This window comes from Ananas comosus, linkage group 18 (genome assembly GCF_001540865.1).
Source record: "Ananas comosus cultivar F153 linkage group 18, ASM154086v1, whole genome shotgun sequence".
NCBI classification, from domain to species: Eukaryota; Viridiplantae; Streptophyta; class Magnoliopsida; order Poales; family Bromeliaceae; genus Ananas; species Ananas comosus.
In genome coordinates, this window is record NC_033638.1 from 1,979,705 (window position 1) to 2,005,168 (window position 25,464).

The following is a 25,464-nucleotide window of genomic DNA, read 5'->3' on the forward strand; positions in this document are numbered from 1 at the left end:
TTAAGCTAATCAATCATAGGTGAGGAAAACTCACCTCTAGTGCAAAAATCTCCTCTAAAGCTCCAAAATGAAGCTAGGGCTCATCCAATCCAACCTAATGGAAGCCTCTAATCCACTCAATCTAGCTTCAAAAGCCCTAGAATCAAAATGCCCAAAAATAAGCCCTAAATCTCCAATTTAGGGTTTCATCACAAAAATCTCAATAAAACTCTAATCTAGAGGAAGAGAACAAGTGGATTACCTCTTAGAAGCTTCAATCCAAGCTCCAAACTATCCAAGTCCCAAGATCTTCCCTTTACCAAGCTCCAAAACCAAGCTCCAATGGTGGAAAAGCTTCCAACAAGCAAAAAGGAGCAAAAAAATGAAGGTTTAATCTCTTAAAACCCCAACCAAAATCAAAGAAATCACAAAGGAAGGTGTGGAGGGCTTCCTCACCTTTCTCCCTGCAGGTTCCAAGCTCAGGAGATGCCCTAGGGGCGTGGGGTTACTAATAGAAGGCTACAAACGCGCAAAACCCCCTGCAGTTTCATTCTGCACGAAATCTGCCTCCTTGTACCGGTACACAGGTTCTTGTACCGGTACAAGGTCGACGAAATTGCAAACCCGAGGCTCGGGTCGCGCGGTCTGCGGCTCTGTACCGGTACAAGCCCGATGGCTGTACCGGTACAACCATCAACCCTTGTACCGGTACAAGGCCAGTCTGTTCCGGTACAAGCCCTACTGCAAGCTACCCGAGAGCTGTCCAAAAATTTCGATTTTGGAATTTTGGTGCCAAGTCTCACTCCAACATCCTCGGGATGCGTGCCAGGGGTCGGAACACTATCAACGACCCTCCAAAAACTGTGGGAATGCCCCAAACACAGATCAAACACTCGAATCTAGCATGTTTGTTGCACATAAATAATCATACAGGATTATCACTATATTCATGTACATATTCTATTAATAAGCAACTTACATAACTCACGCTTTNACACTCGAATCTTGCGATTTGCTAAGATCCAGTGTATTACAGGAGATCGGCGGAGTCAGCGGCCGAACCCACTGGGAACTATTCGTAGTTCTCACTCCACCATGTTACAGGTCCGAGCTCGAGCGCCCCCGGTGAGGATCGCGGCAAGGGCGTAGCGCCCTAGCGGCGTGGTATTAGTAGATAGCTTTACTTTCCCCTTGCATTAGCTCCACCCTATGCTTTATATTTTGAGAGTAGATGTTGTATAGGGTGAGGTTTGGAGAGTGGTTGTACGTAAGCTTGAATAAATGTAATCAAAGTATTCAAGTTAAAAGAAAATAATTGTATAAAGTTAAATGAGCTTAATAGTTAAGTATCTCTCTTTTATTCACTTGTATGATTGTATTACTCGTGATGCTTGCTCTCGTAATGTATAGCACTGGTTGTGCTTTTGTTGTTATTGAATGATTTTGTATGTATTCAAGTTGTTTTCCTGGAAACTTGTTGTACACAGTCTCGTCGTTGGAGCCTTAGGCGGACAGGGGAGACTCTGTCCGTTCGGCCTCACGCCCGCCGCCCTCGAATCGGACCAAATTGGTACCGTCTTCGGGTCATGCGTTCGGGGGCGTGACAACTATGTTCAACAACGAGGTCATTCATTCGATTACCCAATCTCTCGGCGAACGCAAGGCTCGCTCACAGTCTCACGTGTGTAAGTCTCATAGGGGAGGAGGTCAACTACTGGACTACCCCCGAGACCGCCTGTGGACAGTTAGCGGCTGTCCGGGCAGCTAGCGGCTACCCCTCAAGTGACAATACTCCGGAGTGCACAACTTGTGTGGAGCTACCACCACAAGTGCAGACAGGCTGCGCGAGCTCGATCCAATCTCATGAGCTAAGAACATCCTACCCGACCAGGGGTGATAGCAATTTAGACTCAGGTGTTCTAGTAGTCAATCACCTAGTATCCCAACTATACTAATGTTCTCATGCCACTCTGGGTCATATTTAAAGTCATTAGATGCCACTCGTCCAATGTTTAAGATTAACTAAATGCCACTCGTTCCCCTGACAAGTTCTCGATACACTAGTTGCATTTTACTAGGTTCTCATCCACATAAGCATATTCCTTCCTTATCAACTATCTTTTCATTCTAGGGTCTCAAGTCACTTGACACTATGTTAAGCATACTAGATTTAGGTATTAAGCAAATTAACTCTACGCTATTCTACTAGCATGCAAGAACGTGTAACAATTACATTTAGCACCCTACAATGCAACATTACAACATGTAATCGATCGACTTGATAAACTTAGAAATAGGGAGCAGTTCAACTGCTTTGGGATGGCACTCCCCCACCTCGTGGCGATGTCGCGATTCTTCGAGCACGATTCGCCGACTTTACGACGCCTCGTTGGCCTTCTAGGCAGGAACGAAGCTCCGAGGGTCTCCTTTGACGATAACTTCGCACCTACTCGACGGATTGACGAACCGTCTTCGCCGACACGTTCAGGAACCTAGCAATTAGGTTTGCGACCCATCAAACGAGATCAAAACCCTAGATTTGCTAAAATCCCAAATCGGGGCCCTAGGTCTCAACAATGGAGAAATCCGCGGTGCGAGCTTCAATCTCGAGCTCGAACCATCTCCTTAGCTTCAATAGGTTCCATTCGAACCATTTCTAAGCCATAAAACCCTATCACAATAAATCCACCATTGTAAGGTTGAGGCTTACCTTCAAAACCCACTCCAACAAGAGGAAGAAGATGAGGAAGACGATCTTCACCTTTGTCTTCTTCTTCTTCTACTTCTTCTCCATCCTCTCCTCCTCTTTCTTCTTCTCCTTCTCTTGCTTCTAGAGAGAGAGAGAGAGAGAGAGAGAGCAATGAGAGTGTGGAATTGGGAGAGAAATAAGAGAATGAGAGAGGGAGAGGGGTCCTCAAGCCCTCATAAAGGCAGTTTTGCAAATAAGCCCCTCAACTTTCCTCTTACGAAGCAGTCCTCACTGGGCCACTTTCGGGTACGGGGACCGGTCCCTCTCAGGGAGGACCGGTCCCCCGAGAGCTGCCCAAAAATTACGCGTACGGGAACCGGTCCCCACACTGAGGGACCGGTCCCCGAGAGCTTTCTCCGAAAAATTGGGGCTACGGGAACCGGTCCTCTCCCAGAGGGACCGGTCCCCGAGAGCATGAAATCTGCTCCTTGAGCAGATTTCGCTCCAAGCTCTCGCGGGTCCGTCCTCAATAAACTTTCGACGTTTTTGATGTTCTCGGACTTTCCGAAGCACACCAACTCGACAATTAGTCGATTTTAAACATAGTCAAATCCTCGAATTTCGAGAATTCACCTCCCTTACAATATATCCCGCTTGAATTCCTCCCACAACATTGGCGGAAGATCGGAAGGCCGATCCCGCTTCACGCACTTCCACCACACCTTCGCCGCTTTCTCCAAGCAATGGGTGGCGAGGTACACCTTATCCCTCTCCAAGGTACGCAAATCATCGAAGAGGGTTTCCATCGAGTCGATCCAAGACTCGACCATCGCCGGCTCCACCTTCTTGCCCTCAAAAGTTGGCGGATGGAACTTGTTAAACTTGATAAGAGCCGCCAATGCGCGCTCTCCTTCCACATCTTCGGCCGTCACATCGGGTGTAGCCGATCCCGACGCCGCAAGAGGAACAATTGTCGGCGGGGGACGCGCCGCCACCGGAACCGCCGCTATACCCTCACCCTCAGCTGGCTCAGGCACGCGAGTCAAGGGTACGGGCACCTCGCATCCATCCGTCGCCGTTGCGACCGCCGCCGCAGCCTGCCGCTCCAAGAGCTCCTGGAGCCGCTCGAATCGGGTCTCCTGGCGCTGCACCACATCGGTCAGCGCAGTCACTTGCGCTTGCAACCGATCCATCACGCTCGGTTCATCCTGCTCGGGCACCTCAGAAGTTGGTGCTGGGGCAGATCTACGAGTGTAGCGTCTTGGAGACATTAGTCCCTGAAACGCAAATACTTGGTCAGTCATCTTAACCAATTACCTCGTCGAACTTACGACACAAGACGACTCCCTAACGAAATCGAGCGGAAGCATACAAGCATACTCGTTCTAGATTCTTGGCATCACGTCGTCGGCCGCCGACATAACCACCTCAAATCAAGAACTAATACCACTTGAATCCGTCTCTATTCACAACTAGAGACATATTATCAACTTCGACCCAATCGAATTAACTTCCGCCATCGTTATAGGTTCACGTTCCGCTCACGCACCTATAACCTTAGGGCTCACCAACTAGGGTCTCCTAGGTCATCCTAGACTTTCTCTCTCTACTTGCTCTTGTTGCTCTGATACCACTATACCTGTCACACCCCGCCCCGAAACCACTACCAGTTTGGCATGATTCGGGCGCGGCGGCGGACCGCCGAACGGACAGCACCTCCCCTGTCCGCCCAAGGCTCAACAACGGGAATGTGTACAAGAATTTACCCAGGAATTTAAATTCTAAACATACACATTCAACGAGGGCACAAACAGTGCCAACAACAAGAAGAGCAAGCAATCCACAAGAATGACATGTGAAATAAAGAGAGGACTTTACTAACTATTACAATAGTTTGCATTCTTTTTCATTTACATCATTTTCTCAAAATGTATACATTTGATCCTCAAAATACATAGCCCTCCAACCTCACCTACATGAATCTCTCTCAATACATAGGTGTGCTAATGCAAAAGGAAAGCTACTATACTACCGCGGTCTCACTGGTCGGCGGATCCTTGCCCCGTCCTCTCTCGGCAACCTGTACTACACTGGAATAGAGTGGGGGTGAGAACTACTTTCCATAGTTCCAGTGGGCTCGGACGCGACTCTGCCGATCTTCCCCACTAGGTCAAGTGGGCACAAGCAAAAAAGATAGATAGATAGATAGATATCTGAAAGCTGTAAATGCGATAGTAGGAACAACTATGCTAACTATGCCCAAAATCATGAATATGAATGCATGCATCATATAATAAAGGTTTGCTACCATGCTAACAAATTCGATACATGTTCGAATAGTAATGTTCAATGACATTTTTAAACGTTTATCTTTCCATTTACCCAATCTGTGGCGAGACCCTGGGGCTCGTCAATGACTCACCTTTCAATCCCAAAGTAGGGAGGGAGCTCCAAGTGCACCCAAGCCCGGGACCGTCTGCGGACCTCCATGTGGTCCGGACCTCCAAGTGGTCCTAATCGCACGACACTCCGGAGTACTCGACGACAATCCCCTCCATGTGGGGATAGGATGGCTATACCACCCCAAAGCAGACTGTGAGCTAGATCTATCCTCTCCAAGTGAGGATACACTACACTAGGGTCAACAACCCAATCAAATCCTCTCCAAGTGAGGATGCTCTACAACTAGAGTCAACATCTCTCGCGGAATCATTTGTTCCCGACATTCATGCAATGCTATTTAGCTTTCTAAATTCATTGTTCACAAGGCATTTTCTAAGGGATCCACCTATCCCTAGGTTCTCAAACCTCTAGTGTTATTTACACTACATTAATGCCACTCATCATCATTTAACGTTTGGATGCCACTTATGTGTTCCTTGACACTAACCACTACTTTCTATGTCATCAACACCCCCATTGGGTTCATCTCTTTTCTTTCGCATCATAGGATCCACGTTCCGACCCAATCCTCACCTATCTAAGTTACCAAGCGTTCCAAGTACACTAGGTTATCAATTAGAAAGCATAAGGAAAGGTACTACTATGCAATCCTACAATACAACATGCAAGAGATGAGATTAAATGCAATCTAAGACATAGAATGGAGTTCGAAAGCTTCGGGATGGCACCCCCCACCTTTTATCGATGAAGAGGCTTTAGAAATGATCCTCGGCGAACTTTACGAAAAGGCTTTAGCCTTCCTTGCCTAAGACAATGCTAGATCGGCCTCGTTTTGCCGATAACTTCACGCCGGCTCGCCGAATGCTAAAACCGACTTCGCCCCCACATTTTGTGACCTAGCAATTAGGTTTCCAAGGCTTCAAATGAGATCAATCTCATACTTTCTCAAAAACCCCATTTTGGAGCCCTAGGTTTGCACCTATAGCAAACCACCAATAAATCCCTAGATTTCTTGGGATTGATCTATTTAGAAGCTTGCTTAGGGTCCATTTGATCCATTCCTAAGCATCAAAACCCAAAACCCTAAGTTCTAAAAGCTAGGGTTCAAGAGCTTACCTCTTGAGCTACTCCAAAGAGAAGATAAGAGGGAGATGAAGGTGTCCAAGGCCTTCCTCTTGGTCTCCTTCTTCTTCTTCTTCTTTTTTTCTTCTTCTCCTTTTCCTTCCTCTCCTTCTTGTTCCTCTTTTTCTTCTTCTCCTTCTAGGGAGAGAGAGGGTGAGAAAATATGAGAGGGAGAGAGTGTGAGTGAGGGTGAGAGAGGAAGAGGGCTCAGCCCCTCTAATCCCTCCCTAACTAATGCCATTTTGCACAAAAACCCCTCAACTTTTAATACTATACACTGCCCTTACTGGGCAGAATTCGCGTGGAGGGACCGGTCTCCCCGACTTGGGACCGGTCCCCAAGGGCCTTCCTCGGGCGCACACGTTCGGGAACCGGTCCCTCCCCGGGAGACCGGTCCTCGGGAGACCGGTCCTCGCCTGAGAGACCGGTCCCCGAGAGCTCGATTTTCAGGACTTAGCCAAATTTCAGCATTTCTCGCCGGGACCACGTTCAGGAACCGGTCCCTCCCTGCTAGGGACCGGTTGCACCAAGCAACCCCGCACACCCAGCCGATGGAACCGGTCTCTCACCTCCAGGGACCGGTCCCCGAGAGTAACATCAGCCCAATGATGCTGTTTGCACCATTTGCTCTCGTGGACTCAACTCCAAGGCACTTTTTGTGCTTTGGACATCTTTAATTTCCCCAAAGGGTATTCTCTCGAAAAATAGTCGATCCTGGACGAAGTACAACTCTCGGATTTCGAGAATTCACTTCCTTACACCGACAGCGAAACAGACTAGTGAGTATGATCCAATCCTCTCAAGAGGATACCCTATCTACTAGGGTCAATGTGCCTCTGCTGCACAGTCATGATATATATAATCAATGTTGGAACTTCTACTATCCCTAAGTTCATGTCAAGTTTACTACACTAGACTCAATGCCACTCATTTAGTCATTGTAGTAAATGTCTCAATTATTCTACATGCCACTCGTTCATGTTTAGTGTTTCTACTGCACTAGTCAATGCCACTCTACTAGGCTATCATGTGTCCAAGTTCGGCTCTTTATGCCATTATAGGATTTTCATGTCACAAGACCCAATCCTCATGCTACCCTAGTCCATGTGTTCGACTCATAAGTTACACTACTAAGAAGCATGCAAGGAAAAGGAAATGTACATCTATTAACCCTATAATGCAATATGATCAACATATATATAACTTAGACATAAAAAGAAACCCGGATGCTTCGGGATGACACCCCCCACCTCTTGAGGGTATGAAGGCTCTAGAAATGCCCTCCAACGGACGTTACGACAAAGTCTTGGTCTTCTTGGTCCAAAATGACGCTCAATCGGCCTTGTTTTGCCGATAGCTCTTGACCCACTTGACGAATGCGAAATCCAACCTCGCCCCCGCGTTTAGCCACCTACCAATTAGGTTAGAGGAGGGTCAAATGAGATCAATCCTCTACTTTTCCAAAAACCCTATTTTGGAGTCCTAGGGTTCCCATCTTGCCATTTGCAATTTGGAACCCTAACTCTAGCTTCAATCCACCAACAATGGTGCTTGGGTTCCATTTGACCCCATTCCCAAAGCTAAAAACCAAAAAACCCCAAATTTCACAAGCTAGGGTTAGAAGCTTAACTCTAGGTTAGCTCCAAGAGAGAAGAGAGGAAGAGGGAGAGGTCCAAAGCCTTCCTAGATTGATCTTCTTCTTCTTCTCCTTCCTTTTCTTCCTTCTTTTCCTTCTGTTTCCTTCTTTTTCTTCTTTTTCTTCTTTTCTTCTAGAGAGAGAGATGGAGAAAGAGTGTGAGAGAGAGAGGGAGTAGAATGAGAGAGTGAGGGAGTAATCTCCCATGTATACCCCTCTAACTAAGGCCATTTTGCATAAAAGCCCCTCACCTTTCATCTCTGTGCACTGCCCTCACTGGGCTGTCTGCGCGCGGAGGGACCGGTCTCCCCGACTTGGGACCGGTCCCCGAGAGCTTCAGCTCGGGTCACGCGTTCGGGTACCGGTCTCTCCCAGAGAGACCGGTCCTCGGGAGACCGGTTCCTTCCTGAGAGACCGGTTCCCGAGAGCTGGGATTTAGGACTTAGCCAAATTTTGGCTTTTCTCGCTGGGATCACGTTCGGGAACCGGTCCCTCACTGCCAGGGACCGGTTGCCTCAAGCAACCCCCGCAACACCAGCCGATGGGACCGGTCCCTCCCTGCCAGGGACCGGTCCCCGAGAGCAATTTTGCTCCAGTGCAGATTTTGCACTATTTACTCCCGTGGACTCGTTTCCAATGCACTTTTGGTGATTTGAATACCTTTGGCTTTTTTTTCCAAGGTACACCAACACGACCCTTGGTCGATTCTGGATGAAGTCTAATCCTCGTATTTCAAGAATTCACTTCCTCACAAGCTTACCTCAAACAAAGTCCTCCCATGGTGAGGAAGAAGATGAGAAGAAGAAGCTTCCTCTTCTTAGCTTCCTTCTCCTCCTTTGTTCTCTTTTTCTTCTTTTCCTTTTCCTTTCCTTCCCTTTCTTTCTTCTTCTCCTTCTTGTCTTCTAGAGAGAGAAAGAGAGGAGAGAGTGTGAGAGGGTGTGAGGAAATGAGAGAAGGCCCTCATAACCCCCTCAACATAACCCATATATTGCATAAATGCAAATAAGCCCCTCAGCTTTTATTCTGTTACACTGCCCAGACTGGGCGCTTCTCGCGCTCGGGGACCAGTCTCCCCGACAAGGGACCGGTCCCAGAGAGCTCTCCCTGAAGCTGGCAAAGCTCCAGCTTGATGCAACCGGTCTCTCTCTGGGGGACCGGTCTCTCGGGGACCGGTCTCTCCCCGCAGGGACCGGTTCCCAAGAGCAGGTTTTCTGGGACTTCGCCAAACTTTTCCTTTTCTCACCTTTCACGCGTACGGGGACCGGTCTCTCCTTCAGAGACCGGGGACCGGTCTCTCCTTCAGAGACCGGTCCCCGAGAGCTGAAAACCTGCAGAATGCAGATTTTTGACTTTTAAGCTCTCGAAGACCTCCCATAACGCACTTTTGATCATCTTAACACCTTCGGACTTTCCGAAGTGTACCATCCTCACACCTTGGTCAATTTGACTAAAGTTCGATATTTATTTTCCGAACTTTCGGTATATTTCAGTAGCCTTGCTCGGCATATTAATATACATTAGGTGCATATAATTATTTCCCCTTTTTTCAATTAATTTTACCAACATAAACACACCTTCATCTTTTCAACAATTTAAAATAGGGTTAATTGCATACACGTCCCTGCAAACATGGTGAATTGCAGATATATCCCTGCAAAACTAAATTTTCATAAGTTGTCCCTGCAAAAGTCCTAATATATGCAGATATGTCCCTGCTGTTAGGGTCTGTTAAAAAATTTCGTTAACCACAGTTAAAAACTTAATCATGGTTAATTAATAATGTGAATTGACGGTTTTACCCTTCTTCCTCTTCCTCCTCTTCCTCTTCCCTCTTTTTCGACGCCGGCGAGGAAGGAGATGCGGCGGTGAACCCTCTCCCTCTCCCTCTTTCTCTCCCTCTTTCTCTTCTCCCTTCTTCTTCCTTCCCTCTTCCTCTTCCATCTTCTTCGTCGCCGGCGAGGAAGGAGATGCGGCGGCGGCGGCGAACCCTCTCCCTCTTCCCTCTTCCCCTCCCTCCTCATTCCCTTCTTCCTCTTCTCTCTTCTTCTTCCTCCCCTTCTTCCTCTTCCCTCTTCTTCTTCCTCCCCTTTTTCCTCTTCCCTCTTCTTCTTTCTCTTCTTCTTTCTCTTCCATCTTATTCGTTGCCGGGGAACCCGACCCCGATCTTGCCGAAGCGCCGCCGCCGCCGTCCGCTCCGACGGCCCGAAGAGGGAGAGAAAGAGAAAGAGGAAATACTTTTGGAGGGACATATTTGTGAGGGCAAAAATATTATTTCACAAATCCACTGTTAAAAAATAAACAGTTCACTAATGGATGTTAACCAGAGGGACATATCTGCATACATTAGGACTTTTGCAGGGACAATGTAACATATCGCATCCCCGTAGAACGTGCCAAGTTCCGTCGAAATGAGCGGAACGCGGAGTCGGATGAGTTACAATGGGTTCTAAGTGCATTAGGACCTTAGTATAGAGTAAAGGGACCTAAGAGAGCAAAATTGTGAAAATCTGGCTAAGTCCCAGATTTTGAGCTCTCGGGTCCGGTCCTTGCGGGGAGAGACCAGTCCCCGTAGGTTGGAAAATTGCCCAGCGGCTAAGTTCTGAAAATCGTGCCCTCAGGAACCAGTCCCTGGAGGAGAGACCGGTCGCCGTGCGCGTAGCCAGCCAAAAAGAGTGAAAATTTAGCTAAGTCCTGAGAGGTGTGCTCTCGGGAACCGGTCCCTACGGGGAGAGACCGGTCCCCGTATGCGAATTCTGCCCAGGATGGGCTGTTGTGAAAAATGGAATTGAGAGGGGTTTAAGTGCAAATCTGCCATGTGTAGGTGTATAGAAGTGAATGGTATTGAATGAGAGCTCATTTGCTCTCATGCCAATACCTAGGGCAACCCTCTCTATCTCTAAAAACCTCTCTTCTCTCTCTCCTTCTCTCTAGAGCTTGGACCAAGGAGGCTTTTTGGAGGGATCTAGGTAGAGAAGAAGAAGAAGTAGAAGGTGTAGCTTGCAAGAGTGCAAGTGTACAAGGAAGGCTTGGACTCCAAGGTGAGTTTCTAAGGTTTTGAGTTAGTGTTTGAGTAATAGCTTCTTGTATGAGTATCTAGGAGCTTCTATGGTGATTTCCCCCATGTTATTCCTGTAAAAGGACTAGTTTTGGGGAAGATGACATTGTTGAGGGACCTAAGGTTAGGGTTTTGGAATTTTGAGGTTCAATCTTGGGATTGATCTCTTTTTAACCTAATTGGTAGGTCAACGAACGCGTTGGTGCGCTCAGTTCGGCGAAACGACGAGCGTGCGCGGAGATATTGCGAAAAGAAGCTAAATTGGTACAGATTGCCGCAGCTTGCGGCGTAGAAGTCTAAAAATCGTGAAAATTGGATTGCGGCATCTTAGCATCACCAAGAGGTGGGGGGTGCTATCCAGAAACACCGAATTTCCTTCTATGTCTATATTATCATTATTGAATATATTGATGTTAGCATTCATGCATATAGGGTAGTGTGATGAATATGATTGGTTGAGATTCAATTGTATGCTAGAGAACATATGAATTGATGTAGAACCATATGAACTAAGAATGTGAAAAATCCTATGTGTATGTGAATGTATGAAAATGAGACTATGACAATAGTAAACAATGGTGATATTGACATTAGTGACGAGATTGGCACTGAGCATAAGAACGGCTAAACAAGGTTTAACCTAGAATGGCATCAGGACCATTGTGGCTCAGATATAGTGGGAATGTGATATGGTAATGACCTATCCTTGGCATTGAGGCTTTGTGCATTGAGACAGGTTTGGCAATACTTCCTCAATTTGAGGATTGGATCGTACTCACACTGGCTTTGGCTTAAGGGAGGTAGCTCCCCCTCAAGCGGTGTACTCCTGAGTGTATACACCACGGGGAGAGGCCTCGTCATTGTTCCCTCGGGTAGTAGTGCTAGTAGCCTCCCCCGGTAGATGGGAATTGTGGTTCGTGAGTTTGGGGTGAACCATGTGTACCCCGGGATGATTGGGTAAAGGCCAAAGAAAATGAGAACAAGGACATGCATGCATAATATTATGAATACGAATATCTATCTGTGGATTGTTTTCTTGCAGGCATTGTATTAGAAGTGTATTAGTTGGTTTGTTATCTTCCTTTATTGAAATACATATGCCTCAATAGACCCAATGGGCGAGTCGGCGCGGTCGGCGGCCGAACCCACTGGGAACTTCTTTTAGTTCTCACACCACCACTAACCCTGCAGATCCATGCGCAAGCGGGACGGCGGAGGATCGAGGCAAGGGATTAGCGGCGTAGTTAGCGGCCCACAGAGTTATAGGCATACCCTATGCTGGAGTATTCAACTTTTGTATGTTGAACTAAGAAATGCAAAGAGATGTAAATCATATTTTGGTTGATAGACAATGTGATGTAAATGTGAATGAATGAGAATGAATGTAAATGTAATAGATTACTTGTGTTTGATTAAAATGTAATCAAATGACATGTATGTGGGTAAATGTTTAGTTTAGTATCGATGCTTTCACGTGAGATGGTTGTTGTTTGCCCTCGTGTAAACGTTATATAATTGCATTCATTTGTGTTGAATTGCTTGTATTATACATGTTGTTGGAGCCTTAGGCGGACAGGGGAGGTGCAGTCCGTTCGGCGTCTGTTCGCGTGCCCGAACCGACCAAATTGACGGCTCCGGGGCATGACAGACAACTTATGGAAATTGTATTTTGCAGGGATATATCTGCAATTCACTATGTTTGCACCGACGTGTATGCAATTAACCCTTTAAATAAGTCATTAAAGTTTAACATTTTAGTTAAAAAAAGTTTATACAATAGCTACTAAAACTATTAAATTTGATTAAACTATTAAATAAAATTGTTAGAATAGAAAAAGTTAAAAAATATCTATAAAATATATGAATTCTCAATGCAGTTGGGTCACATCTAACAAAAACAGATAGTGACGTCATCAATTAAACAATAAACTAATGAGAACTTGCCAATTGTCCGATGAAAATTTGGATGTACCCATTAACCAACTTTAAAAATTATAAAATATATGAATTCTCAGTGCAGTTGGGTAACATCCAACAAAAACAGATAGTGACATCATCAATTAAACAATAAACTAATGAAAACTTGCCAATTGTCCAATGAAAATTTGGATGTACCCACAAACCAACTTTAAAATACACATAAAAGATAAATTTATATTATTCAATAAAATTTTATATTGTATATTTTATATTATATTATATTTTATAATATTAATTATTAAATATTTTATCAATCATTTAATACACCATGTAGTATATGAAGCATTAGTATGGGATATTATATTAATATACGTTAGGTGCATATAATAGTTTCGTATTTTTTCAATTAATTTTACCAAGATAAACACACCTTCATCTTTTCAATAATTTAAAATATGTCATTAAAGATTAACATTTTAGTTAAAAAAAGTTTATACAATAGCTACTAAAACTATTAAATTTGATTAAACTATTAAATAAAATTGTTAGAATAGAAAAAGTTAAAAAATATCTATAAAATATATGAATTCTCAATGCAGTTGGGTCACATCTAACAAAAACAGATAGTGACGTCATCAATTAAACAATAAACTAATGAGAACTTGCCAATTGTCCGATGAAAANAAAATATTATATATTCGTCACGGGATTCTCCATTAGTAGAATGGTTGGGGTTGGGGCCACTTTTTTTCTTTTTCCTTTTTTTTTTTTTTCTCGGCTTTCCATCCAATTCGTTTATCTCACATGTTCCACTGATTTGTGTAGGGGGGATAATTTCTATCCAAACGAATTCCCCTCTCTTATTATAAAAATTTTAAAAGTATTTAATTTTTTTACACATAATATTTTATATAGGTTAGATTGGTTATATTAAATATAAATTTTGATTTATAATATTAATCGCTTAAAAATAGGTTGTACAACAAAAATAAAAAAAGAGAGATAGATTGACGGAGTTTAATTAAGTTAATTATTTATACTAATATATTAATTTATAGTTGTGAGAACTGTATAAAGTATACTAACTAAATCTATATAGATAAACGATACATTCAAATTTCAAAGTCAAAATATTATTGACTGGCTCAAATCAAATAAATTGAAAGTTTGGATCGTAAAAATAAAATTTGAAAGATTAGATAGATGATTCAAATTGGTCTATAATTTAGGAAAGTTTTACATGTTTTTATTTTGATTTTAATAACAAACCGTAACGTCATATTTATAGTTGATGAGCGATCAACCTCACACTTAGAATTTTTAGAAATATCCAAAATATTGTAATTAGGTATTCTAAACTTTATTAGATAATTTAGTAGGTTTATTTCTTGAATGAAATTACTGCTTGAACAAAATCGATCAATGTTCAACTCCTTACTTCATCTGGAATAAAAATAAAAATATATGTATGCTGTCTATCTCTCAAAAAAGAATAAATAGTAAAAAAGTAAATTACACTTTTTGTCACGCCCCGCGACCGCTACCAATTTGGTCCGGCCCGGGCGCGTCGAACAGACGCCGAACGGACAGGACCTCCCCTGTCCGTCCAAGGCTAACCAACAGATCGTGCATAAGAATTTACCCAGGAATCAATTCATAAATACACGATCAATAAGCACCACTAGTGCCATAAACAAGAGCAAGATACAAGTATAGAAACATATACAAGTACATAAGAGAGAAGAGACTATCTATTACATTCATTTGATTTACTACATTTAGATACATCTTTTACATTCTTCCAAAATATAAATACAAGCAATCAACCCTCGCCCTATACAACATCTACTCTCAAATACAAAAGGGGTGACGGCTAATGCAAGAAGAGGAGGTAGCTAATGCGACTAGAACGCCGGGCCCTTACCGCGATCCTCACGCTCACCGGGGACACCCGAACTGGAACCTGTGGTAAAATGGGGGTGAGAACTAACTTCCTTAGTTCCCAGTGGGTTCGGCCGCCGACTCCGCCGATCTCCCCACTAGGTCCAAGCGGGCATAAGTAGACAATCGATAGATAGGTAGATAGATAAGGAAAGCTGTAAATGGCGGAAATGAAGCTACGCTACCATGCCCAATCATAAGTATATGAATGCATGTCCAATGAAATAGGTAAGCAACTAATCTGTTATCATGTCCAAGGGTGAAGCTATTCACTCGTTCATTAACCTCATTTACTTGTTCATTAATCTCATGGCTTACCCGAAGGCTCGCCTACAGCTCACTAGCCATCTCGACACGTAGGGAGAATTAACTCACACTACGGACCCGAGACCGTCTGGCGGGGCCAAATAGGCAATCCCTGGCGTGACCAACATCCGGAGCGCACTACTTGTGTGGGGCTTCCATCACAAGATTTAACAGACCGTGAGCATGATCCAATCCTCTAAGCTCGAGGATACCCTGTCCTCTAGAGTCACAATCATCATATAGTCCATAGGTGTCGCATACACTATTAACTAGATTGTCCGTTTGTCCGCTATCGACTAGATGCCACTCGTTCATAGTTTACTATTAACTAGATGCCACTCGTTCATAGTTCATCATTTTCTCTACATCATAGGATTCACAATCTCGACCCAATCCTTATCAATCCAATATATCAATTATCCGATGTACGCTACGATACCATGAAGGAAAAACATAAGGAAAGGCAATGCATACTAATCCTATAATGCAATAATACAAGATGCAAGATCAAATATACTAAGACATAGGAGGGAGCCCGATTGCTTCGGGATGGACACCACCCACCTCTTGGCGATGCCGTGATAGTAGAAAACTCGACGTTGGGGTTCTTGTACGCCGCTTCAACTCCTCGGGGCGAAGCGAGCCCTCGAGTACCCGATTCGGCGATTTCTCCGCACCCGCTCGTCGGATCGAGAAACCGACTTCGCCGACGCGTTCCGGGACCTAGCAATTAGGTTTGCGACCTATTAGATTAGATCAAAACCCTAGATTTACCAAAAACCCAATTCCGTGCCCTAGGATGGCAACGGGGAAGAAATCCGTGGTGCGAGCTTCAATTGCGAGCTCGAACCTTCTCCCTAGTTCCATTAGGTCCCATTCAAACCATAAAAACCCCAAAACCCTAGAAACACCATTAAAGGGTTTAGAGCTTACCCCTACACAAGGTTCCTTCAAGCTTGAGGGAGAGGGAGAGAAGAAGATATCTTCTTCTTCTTCTTCTTCTTAGTCTTCTCTTTCTCTTTCTTCTTCTTTCTCTTCTTCTTCTCCTTCCTCTTCTTCTTCTCCTTCTTCTCTTTCTTTTCTTTTCTTTCTTAGAGAGAGAGAGAAAAGAGGGTAAGAGAGAGAGAGAAAGCAGCTGAGAGTGAGAGAGAGGGGTCCCCCACCTCTAATAAAGGCCATTTTGCATAAAAGCCCCTCAACTTTCACCCTAGTGCACTACCCTCACTGGGCAGTTTTCGCGCGGAGGGACCGGTCTCCCCGACTTGGGACCGGTCCCCGAAGGCTGCCATTTCGAGCAGAGGGATTTTCGCGTTCGGGAACCGGTCCTTGCCTGAGAGACCGGTCCCCGGGAGACCGGTCCTTGTCCGAGAGACCGGTTCCCGAGAGCTGCATTCTCGGGACTTAGCCAAATTTGGCTAAATCTCGTCGGGCCAACGTTCGGGAACCGGTCCCTGCCCACCAGGGACCGGTCTCATCAGAGACCTCCGCAACCCAGCCTGATGGAACCGGTCCCTCCCTGCCAGGGACCGGTCCCCGAGAGCATTTCTGCTCCAGTGCAGATTTTGCACTGGTGCTCCCGCGGACCCTTCTTTAATGCACTTTATGCATTATAATCGCCTTCGGGCTTTCCGAAGCCTACGCACTCGACGAATAGTCGATTCTGGTCGAAGTCTAATCCTCGAGTTTCGAGAATTCACTTCCTTACATCCTTCCCACCTTAAAAGAGTTTCGTCCTCGAAACGAACTCAATACTCCAAAACTTGATTAGAATTTCAAATTCTAAATTCATACCTCAATTTAGCCTTCAAACAGGCGAGGATGATTCGCCTTCATCTCCTCCTCGAGCTCCCAGGTGGCTTCGCGATCATCATGATTGCTCCACCGGACTCGGACATAAGGAATCTCTCGACTCCTTAACTTGCGCACTTCACGAGCGGTAATTGCCACCGGGAATTCCTCGTAGCTCAGATCCTCCTGAAGTTCCGGCGGCTCATATAGCATTACATGCTCGGGATCGGGAACGTATTTGCGAAGATTGGAGACGTGGAATACGTTGTGCACATCCGCAAGCTTTGGCGGCAACGCGAGCCGATAAGCCACCGTCCCAATCCGCTCCAAGATCTCATAGGGGCCAATGTATCGGGGACTTAGTTTTCCCCGCACTCCAAACCGCTTTACACCCCTCATAGGCGAGACCTTCAAGAAGACGCGGTCACCCACCGCAAACTCTAGATCTCGCCGGCGCCTATCCGCATAGCTCTGTTGTCGAGATTGCGCCGTGAGTAACCGTTTGCGAGCAAGGCGGACCTTTTCTTCCGCCTCCCGCAGCACATCGGGGCCAAATTCCGCGCGTTCGCCCACGTCACTCCAATAAATAGGAGAGCGGCACTTCCGCCCATAAAGAGCTTCGAACGGTGCCATCTCCACACTAGCGTGATAACTATTGTTGTAGGCGAACTCGGCCATTGGCAAATACTTACACCAGCCTCCTTTGTAGTCGATGACACACGCTCGCAACATATCCTCCAGAGTCTGAATGGTTCTTTCAGTTTGTCCGTCTGTCTGGGGATGGAATGCAGTACTGAAATCGAGCCGTGTGCCAAGGGCCTCCTGCAGGCTTTTCCAGAAATGTGAAGTAAACTTGGGGTCTCTATCCGACACAATCGATTTCGGCACCCCGTGTAATCTCACTACCTCATCAAGATATACCTGCGCCAACTTATCTCCCGCCCAGGTGGTGTGGATCGGCAAAAAGTGTGCTGACTTGGTCAAGCGGTCCACGATCACCCAGATTGCGTCGTGTCCTCCTGTCGAGCGAGGTAAGCCAACGACGAAATCCATAGATATGTCTTCCCATTTCCAAACGGGAATAGGTAAGCTTTGAAGCTTCCCCGTTGGAAACCGGCGCTCCGCCTTTACTTGCTGACAAGTCAAGCACTTCGCCACGAAGCGCCCAATATCAGCCTTCATCCCCGGCCACCAATAGAGTGCCCTCAACTCATGATACATTTTGGTGCCGCCCGGGTGATCCGCATATGGAGATCGGTGAGCTTCTTGCAGGATCAACTCGCGAAGTTCTTCATTTTCCGGCACGCACCACCGGTTTCGAAACCGGAGCGCACCACCGGCGTCCACACTGAAATCGCCATCTCGTCCTTCCTCGATATTGCGCCGCACCTTTTGGAGACTCGGATCTGCAGGTTGCAAATTTCTGATCCTCTCCAATAAGGTCGGTTGGATAACGAGCGCCATCAGCTGGGCCGGGACCTCGGGAGCGACCACTTCAAGGTCCAGCCGCTCCATCTCCAGCCCTAGGGGTGTTTGCCGGGTAACATCAAAGGCGAGGTTCTTCGCCGACTTCCTACTAAGTGCGTCTGCGACCACATTTGCCTTGCCGGGGTGGTAGAGAATGTCGACATCATAATCTTTTAATAGCTCTAGCCACCGCCTCTGTCGCATATTCAGCTCCTTCTGGGTAAACAGGTACTTCAGACTTTTGTGGTCGGTGTAGATCTCGCAGTGTGCACCGTATAGGTAGTGCCTCCACAACTTCAGCGCAAAGATCACCGCCGCCAACTCCAAGTCATGGATGGGGTAATTCTTCTCGTGGTCCTTCAGCTGACGGGATGCATAAGCTATCACCCTCCCGCCTTGCATCAGGACACACCCCAAGCCCAGATAGGATGCGTCGCTATAAACCACAAAGTCCTCGCCCTGCACCGGTAAGGCGAGTATTGGAGCCGACGTCAATCTTTTCTTCAACTCGTTGAAGCTTCGATCACACTCGTCGCTCCAAATGAACTTGACGCCCTTCTGAGTCAAACCGGTAAGTGGAGTTACAATCTTCGAAAAGCCTTCCACGAACCGTCGATAATAGCCCGCTAAGCCCACAAAGCTTCGGACCTCCGTGACATTCGTCGGGCGTGGCCAATTCTCGACCGCTTCGACTTTCCTCGGGTCAACCGAAACACCACCCTCGGAAATTACATGCCCTAAGAAGGCAACTTCTCGAAGCCAGAAATCACATTTCTTTAGCTTTGCGAATAGCTTCTCCTCCCGAAGGATTTGAAGCACCGTCCGCAAATGCTCCGCGTGCTCCTCGTCGTTCCGCGAATAGACCAAGATGTCGTCTATGAAGACCACGACGAATCTATCCAGGCACGCCTTGAACACACGGTTCATCAGGTCCATGAATGCAGCCGGGGCATTAGTGAGCCCGAAAGGCATAACCGTGTATTCATAGTGTCCATAACGCGTACGAAACGCGGTCTTCTGAATATCCTCCGGCTTGATCTTTAACTGATGATAGCCGGACTGTAGATCTATCTTCGAGTACACTCGTGACCCTTGTAATTGGTCGAACAAGTCATCAATTCGGGGTAACGGGTACTTATTCTTAATTGTGACCTTATTCAACTCTCGATAATCCACGCAGAGTCGAAACGAGCCATCCTTCTTGCGCACGAACAACACCGGCGCTCCCCACGGCGATACACTCGGCCTGATAAACCCTTTGTCGAGAAGATCTTGTAACTGATCCCTCAATTCTCTTAACTCTGCCGGCGCCATGCGGTATGGGGCCTTTGAGATCGGCGCCGTCCCGGGAATCAAGTCTATAACGAACTCGATCTCCCGATCCGGCGGCATCCCCGATAACTCCGTGGGAAACACATCCGGAAATTCCCGCACCACCGATAAATCTTCTAATTTCGGCACCACCCGGTCCACCTCCACGACGGTCGCCAAAAATGCCGCGCAACCGCCGCTGACCAACTTCCTAGCTCTCGTCGCCGATACTGTCGCGACGAAGCAAGAACTCCGACAAGCTTGATAAACGAACTCCTTCTGTCCGGGCTCCCGAAAAGTGATCAATTTATTCTTACAATCGATCGTGGCGTAATACTTCGAGAGCCAATCCATACCTAAAATAACGTCGTACGCCTCCAGTTTAGTGAGTTCCAACATCCGAATGGGCATTATCCAATCACCCACTTGCACCGGACACGACGAGCACTCCGTATAGGTGTTAAATGATAACTCGGGACCCTCGACTCGCCACTTGCCACTTGCTTCTATGGGTATGTCATGCATGCGTGCAAATGCTCTACTAATAAATGAATGCGTGGCACCCGTATCGAACATAGCTCTGGAGCGAACTCCATTGATTAGAACCATACCTGCCACAACATCAGGCTCCTCGGCTAGGGCAGGCTCCTCGGCTTGGGCCTGAGCGGCGAATACCCGTCCGCTCGGCGCTGATCGAGTCACCTCCGGCTGGCGCGGCGCCAATGCGCGTCCTGCTGACACGGGAACATAGGGGGCCCCTCCCTGATAAGGCGGGGGCGCTGGAGCCGATGCGACCGACGGAGTAGACGAGGCCCTTGCCGGACAGTCACGGCTAATATGTCCTTCTTGTCCGCAGTTAAAGCACCGTCCTTGTCGTTGACTACACTGCGGTGCCCGATGGCCTCGATCTCCACAAATAGGGCAACGCCGCGGCCCACGGCCCCACGACTGCGACCGCGGATGCTTCGGGGGCCTCCTCGAACTCGACTGTCCACCCGAACCGCCGCCCGATCGCTTCTTCCCCTTGTCTTGGGATCCGGCCAACAACTCACGCTCCTCCCGCACATGGGCATCTCCATGCTCTGCCCACAGCGCCTTGTTGAAGACCTCGGCGAAAGTTGTGAGCTGGAATAGCTGCACCGCTCTATATATCCATGGCCGAAGTCCTCGCAAGAACCACTCGGCTCGATCCGCGTCGTCCTTGACCACGTCCGGGACGCAGTCTATAATGTGGGAGAACTCCTGCTCGTAGTCCGCCACCGAGCGATCTCCCTGCCTCAACTTGCGAAACCTCTCCTTCAACTTCCGCTTCTCGGTGTCGGGGAAGTAGTTTCCGAACATCTCCTTCTTGAACTCCTCCCAGAGCATTGGCGGAAGATCAGAGGGTCGATCCCGCTTCAACCGCTTCCACCACACCTTCGCCGCCTTGTCGAGGCAATGGGTGGCGAAAGGCACCTTATCTTTCTCCGAGGTATATAGGTCCTCGAAGAGAGTCTCCATAGAGTCTACCCAAGACTCTACCACCGACGGCTCCACTTTCCCCCCTTCAAAAGTTGGTGGCTTAAACTTCATAAACCTCATTAAAGCCGTTAGCGCACGCTCCCGCTCCACTTCATCGGCCGTCGTATCAAGCGTCGCCGAACCCGAAGCTGTCGGAGGCGCACTTGTCGGCGGGGGAACCGCCGCCATCGGAACCGCCGCTATGCCCTCACCCTCGGCCGCTACCGGCGTGCGTGCCGAAGGTGCGGGCGGATCGCGATCTCCTGCCGCCGTCGCGGCCGCCGCCGCTGCCGCTTGCCGCTCCACAACTTCCTGGAGCTGCTCGAACCGAGCCTCCTGGCGCTGCATCGCGCCCAACATTGCAGCGACCTGCTCCCGCAGCTCCTGCACCTCCTCCGATCTTGGCTGCTCGGGCTCCGCAGAAGGCGGTACCGGAGCAGACCTACGCGCATAACGCCTTGGGGACATTGCTCCTGAAAAGCAACAACTCGGTTAGTTATCTCAATCCGATAACTTCCTCAACGTTCACAAAACTAAACGACTCAACAATAAAATCGGGCGGAAGCTCGCAAGTGCTCTAGTGTTGGACTCTTAGCGTTGCGTCGTCGGCCGCCGACACAACCACTACAAGCCAAGAACTAGTGTCACTTGTATCCGTCTCTATTCACAGCTAGAGATGTGCCATCAACTTCGACCCAATCAATCAACTTCCGCCACCGCCATGGGTTCACGTTCACTCACGTCCCTATAACCTTAGGGTTCACCAACCTAGGGTCTCCTAGGTCATCCTAGACTCTCTCTTTACTTGCTCTTAAGTGCTCTGATACCACTTTATCTGTCACGCCCCGCGACCGCTACCAATTTGGTCCGGCCCGGGCGCGTCGAACAGACGCCGAACGGACAGGACCTCCCCTGTCCGTCCAAGGCTAACCAACAGATCGTGCATAAGAATTTACCCAGGAATCAATTCATAAATACACGATCAATAAGCACCACTAGTGCTATAAACAAGAGCAAGATACAAGTATAGAAACATATACAAGTACATAAGAGAGAAGAGACTATCTATTACATTCATTTGATTTACTACATTTAGATACATCTTTTACATTCTTCCAAAATATAAATACAAGCAATCAACCCTCACCCTATACAACATCTACTCTCAAATACAAAAGGGGTGACGGCTAATGCAAGAAGAGGAGGTAGCTAATGCGACTAGAACGCCGGGCCCTTACCGCGATCCTCACGCTCACCGGGGACGCCCGAACTGGAACCTGTGGTAAAATGGGGGTGAGAACTAACTTCCTTAGTTCCCAGTGGGTTCGGCCGCCGACTCCGCCGATCTCCCCACTAGGTCCAAGCGGGCATAAGTAGACAATCGATAGATAGGTAGATAGATAAGGAAAGCTGTAAATGGCGGAAATGAAGCTACGCTACCATGCCCAATCATAAGTATATGAATGCATGTCCAATGAAATAGGTAAGCAACTAATCTGTTATCATGTCCAAGGGTGAAGCTATTCACTCGTTCATTAACCTCATTTACTTGTTCATTAATCTCATGGCTTACCCGAAGGCTCGCCTACAGCTCACTAGCCATCTCGACACGTAGGGAGAATTAACTCACACTACGGACCCGAGACCGTCTGGCGGGGCCATATAGGCAATCCCTGGCGTGACCAACATCCGGAGCGCACTACTTGTGTGGGGCTTCCATCACAAGATTTAACAGACCGTGAGCATGATCCAATCCTCTAAGCTCGAGGATACCCTGTCCTCTAGAGTCACAATCATCATATAGTCCATAGGTGTCGCATACACTATTAACTAGATTGTCCGTTTGTCCGCTATCGACTAGATGCCACTCGTTCATAGTTTACTATTAACTAGATGCCACTCGTTCATAGTTCATCATTTTCTCTACATCATAGGATTCACAATCTCGACCCAATCCTTATCAATCCAATATATCAATTATCCGATGTACGCTACGATACCATGAAGGAAAAACATAAGGAAAGGCAATGCATACTAATCCTATAATGCAATAATACAAGATGCAAGATCAAATATACTAAGACATAGGAGGGAGCCCGATTGCTTCGGGATGGACACCACCCACCTCTTGGCGATGCCGTGATAGTAGAAAACTCGACGTTGGGGTTCTTGTACGCCGCTTCAACTCCTCGGGGCGAAGCGAGCCCTCGAGTACCCGATTCGGCGATTTCTCCGCACCCGCTCGTCGGATCGAGAAACCGACTTCGCCGACGCGTTCCGGGACCTAGCAATTAGGTTTGCGACCTATTAGATTAGATCAAAACCCTAGATTTACCAAAAACCCAATTCCGTGCCCTAGGATGGCAACGGGGAAGAAATCCGTGGTGCGAGCTTCAATTGCGAGCTCGAACCTTCTCCCTAGTTCCATTAGGTCCCATTCAAACCATAAAAACCCCAAAACCCTAGAAACACCATTAAAGGGTTTAGAGCTTACCCCTACACAAGGTTCCTTCAAGCTTGAGGGAGAGGGAGAGAAGAAGATATCTTCTTCTTCTTCTTCTTCTTAGTCTTCTCTTTCTCTTTCTTCTTCTTTCTCTTCTTCTTCTCCTTCCTCTTCTTCTTCTCCTTCTTCTCTTTCTTTTCTTTTCTTTCTTAGAGAGAGAGAGAAAAGAGGGTAAGAGAGAGAGAGAAAGCAGCTGAGAGTGAGAGAGAGGGGTCCCCCACCTCTAATAAAGGCCATTTTGCATAAAAGCCCCTCAACTTTCACCCTAGTGCACTACCCTCACTGGGCAGTTTTCGCGCGGAGGGACCGGTCTCCCCGACTTGGGACCGGTCCCCGAAGGCTGCCATTTCGAGCAGAGGGATTTTCGCGTTCGGGAACCGGTCCTTGCCTGAGAGACCGGTCCCCGGGAGACCGGTCCTTGTCCGAGAGACCGGTTCCCGAGAGCTGCATTCTCGGGACTTAGCCAAATTTGGCTAAGTCTCGCCAGGCCAACGTTCGGGAACCGGTCCCTGCCAATCAGGGACCGGTCTCATCAGAGACCTCCGCAACCCAGCCTGATGGAACCGGTCCCTCCCTGCTAGGGACCGGTCCCCGAGAGCATTTCTGCTCCAGTGCAGATTTTGCACTGGTGCTCCCGCGGACCCTTCTTTAATGCACTTTATGCATTATAATCGCCTTCGGACTTTCCGAAGCCTACACCCTCGACGAATAGTCGATTCTAATCGAGGTCTAATCCTCGAGTTTCGAGAATTCACTTCCTTACACTTTTAGCCCTCAAATTAACTATGACATCCTTGACACTTTAGTTCTCGAACTCATAGTTAGTTAATTCCTGAACTATTCACGAATTATTCGCAAATTATTGAAAATCCGAATAAAACGATTTGTATGCGATTTATTCCCCAAAATTCAAAATAAAATGCGAATTTTTGTGTTAGATTTATTATTTGCGAATAAATCGCGTATGCCGAACTATTCGGCCAAAAAAAGCGCAAAATCTCTTTCCGAATTTTGCCGAATTATTTGCGAATTATTAAAAGACTTCATAAACTTCTAGAATATGTGGATCATGAAAAAGATAAAGATGGAGATGACAATAAAATTTGCTATTATTTTTTTTTTCACTTAATCTACTTTATTTTGTTAATCTCTATTTTTATATTCTTAAGAATTTATAACTATATATGCTAGTAGCATAAATTTAGAGAAAAAAACTTAATTTAATAGCCGAATTTTTGATCCCGAATTTTTAATTGGTGAACGTATAATTTCATATAAATTGCATATTCGAATAATTGGCGAATTCGTTTTTTAAGCAATATTTTTCAAAGAATTTAGAGATTGAAGAAATATGAATTTTGTTTAAACTATATCCATATCGAATTTTTGCCGTGTAAGGACTGAGAATTTGGCAGTGCAATTAGACTCTTTGTTGACGATGTTTTTGTGTGTAATTTAATTACATAAGCACTCGTCAAGTTTCAGGAGAAAATGAGTTAGAATGGAGAAGTTACGCGACCTTTACTAATCACTTAAAGTGAATAGTAACTTCGATTTTCGAAAAGGCCTGGGGCCTTGGACAACCAGTCCAGAGGTCACCCGCTGCCCGCACACGCTACCCACAGCAACCACGAAACGTAAATTTGCACATAAGCCCTTGCAACTATATAAAATCACATCATTTTATGTGATTTTCAGATTTTTACGGCCCGACAGTAAACCGAGGACATTCGAGCCTGGCCGAGACACCTACTGATAGGTCTCGACATGCCGGAGGCCGTGCTCATGATTCGGAGCATGGCCGACCACTTTGGAGAGCGCGGGAGCGACTCGAAGTTCAGCGA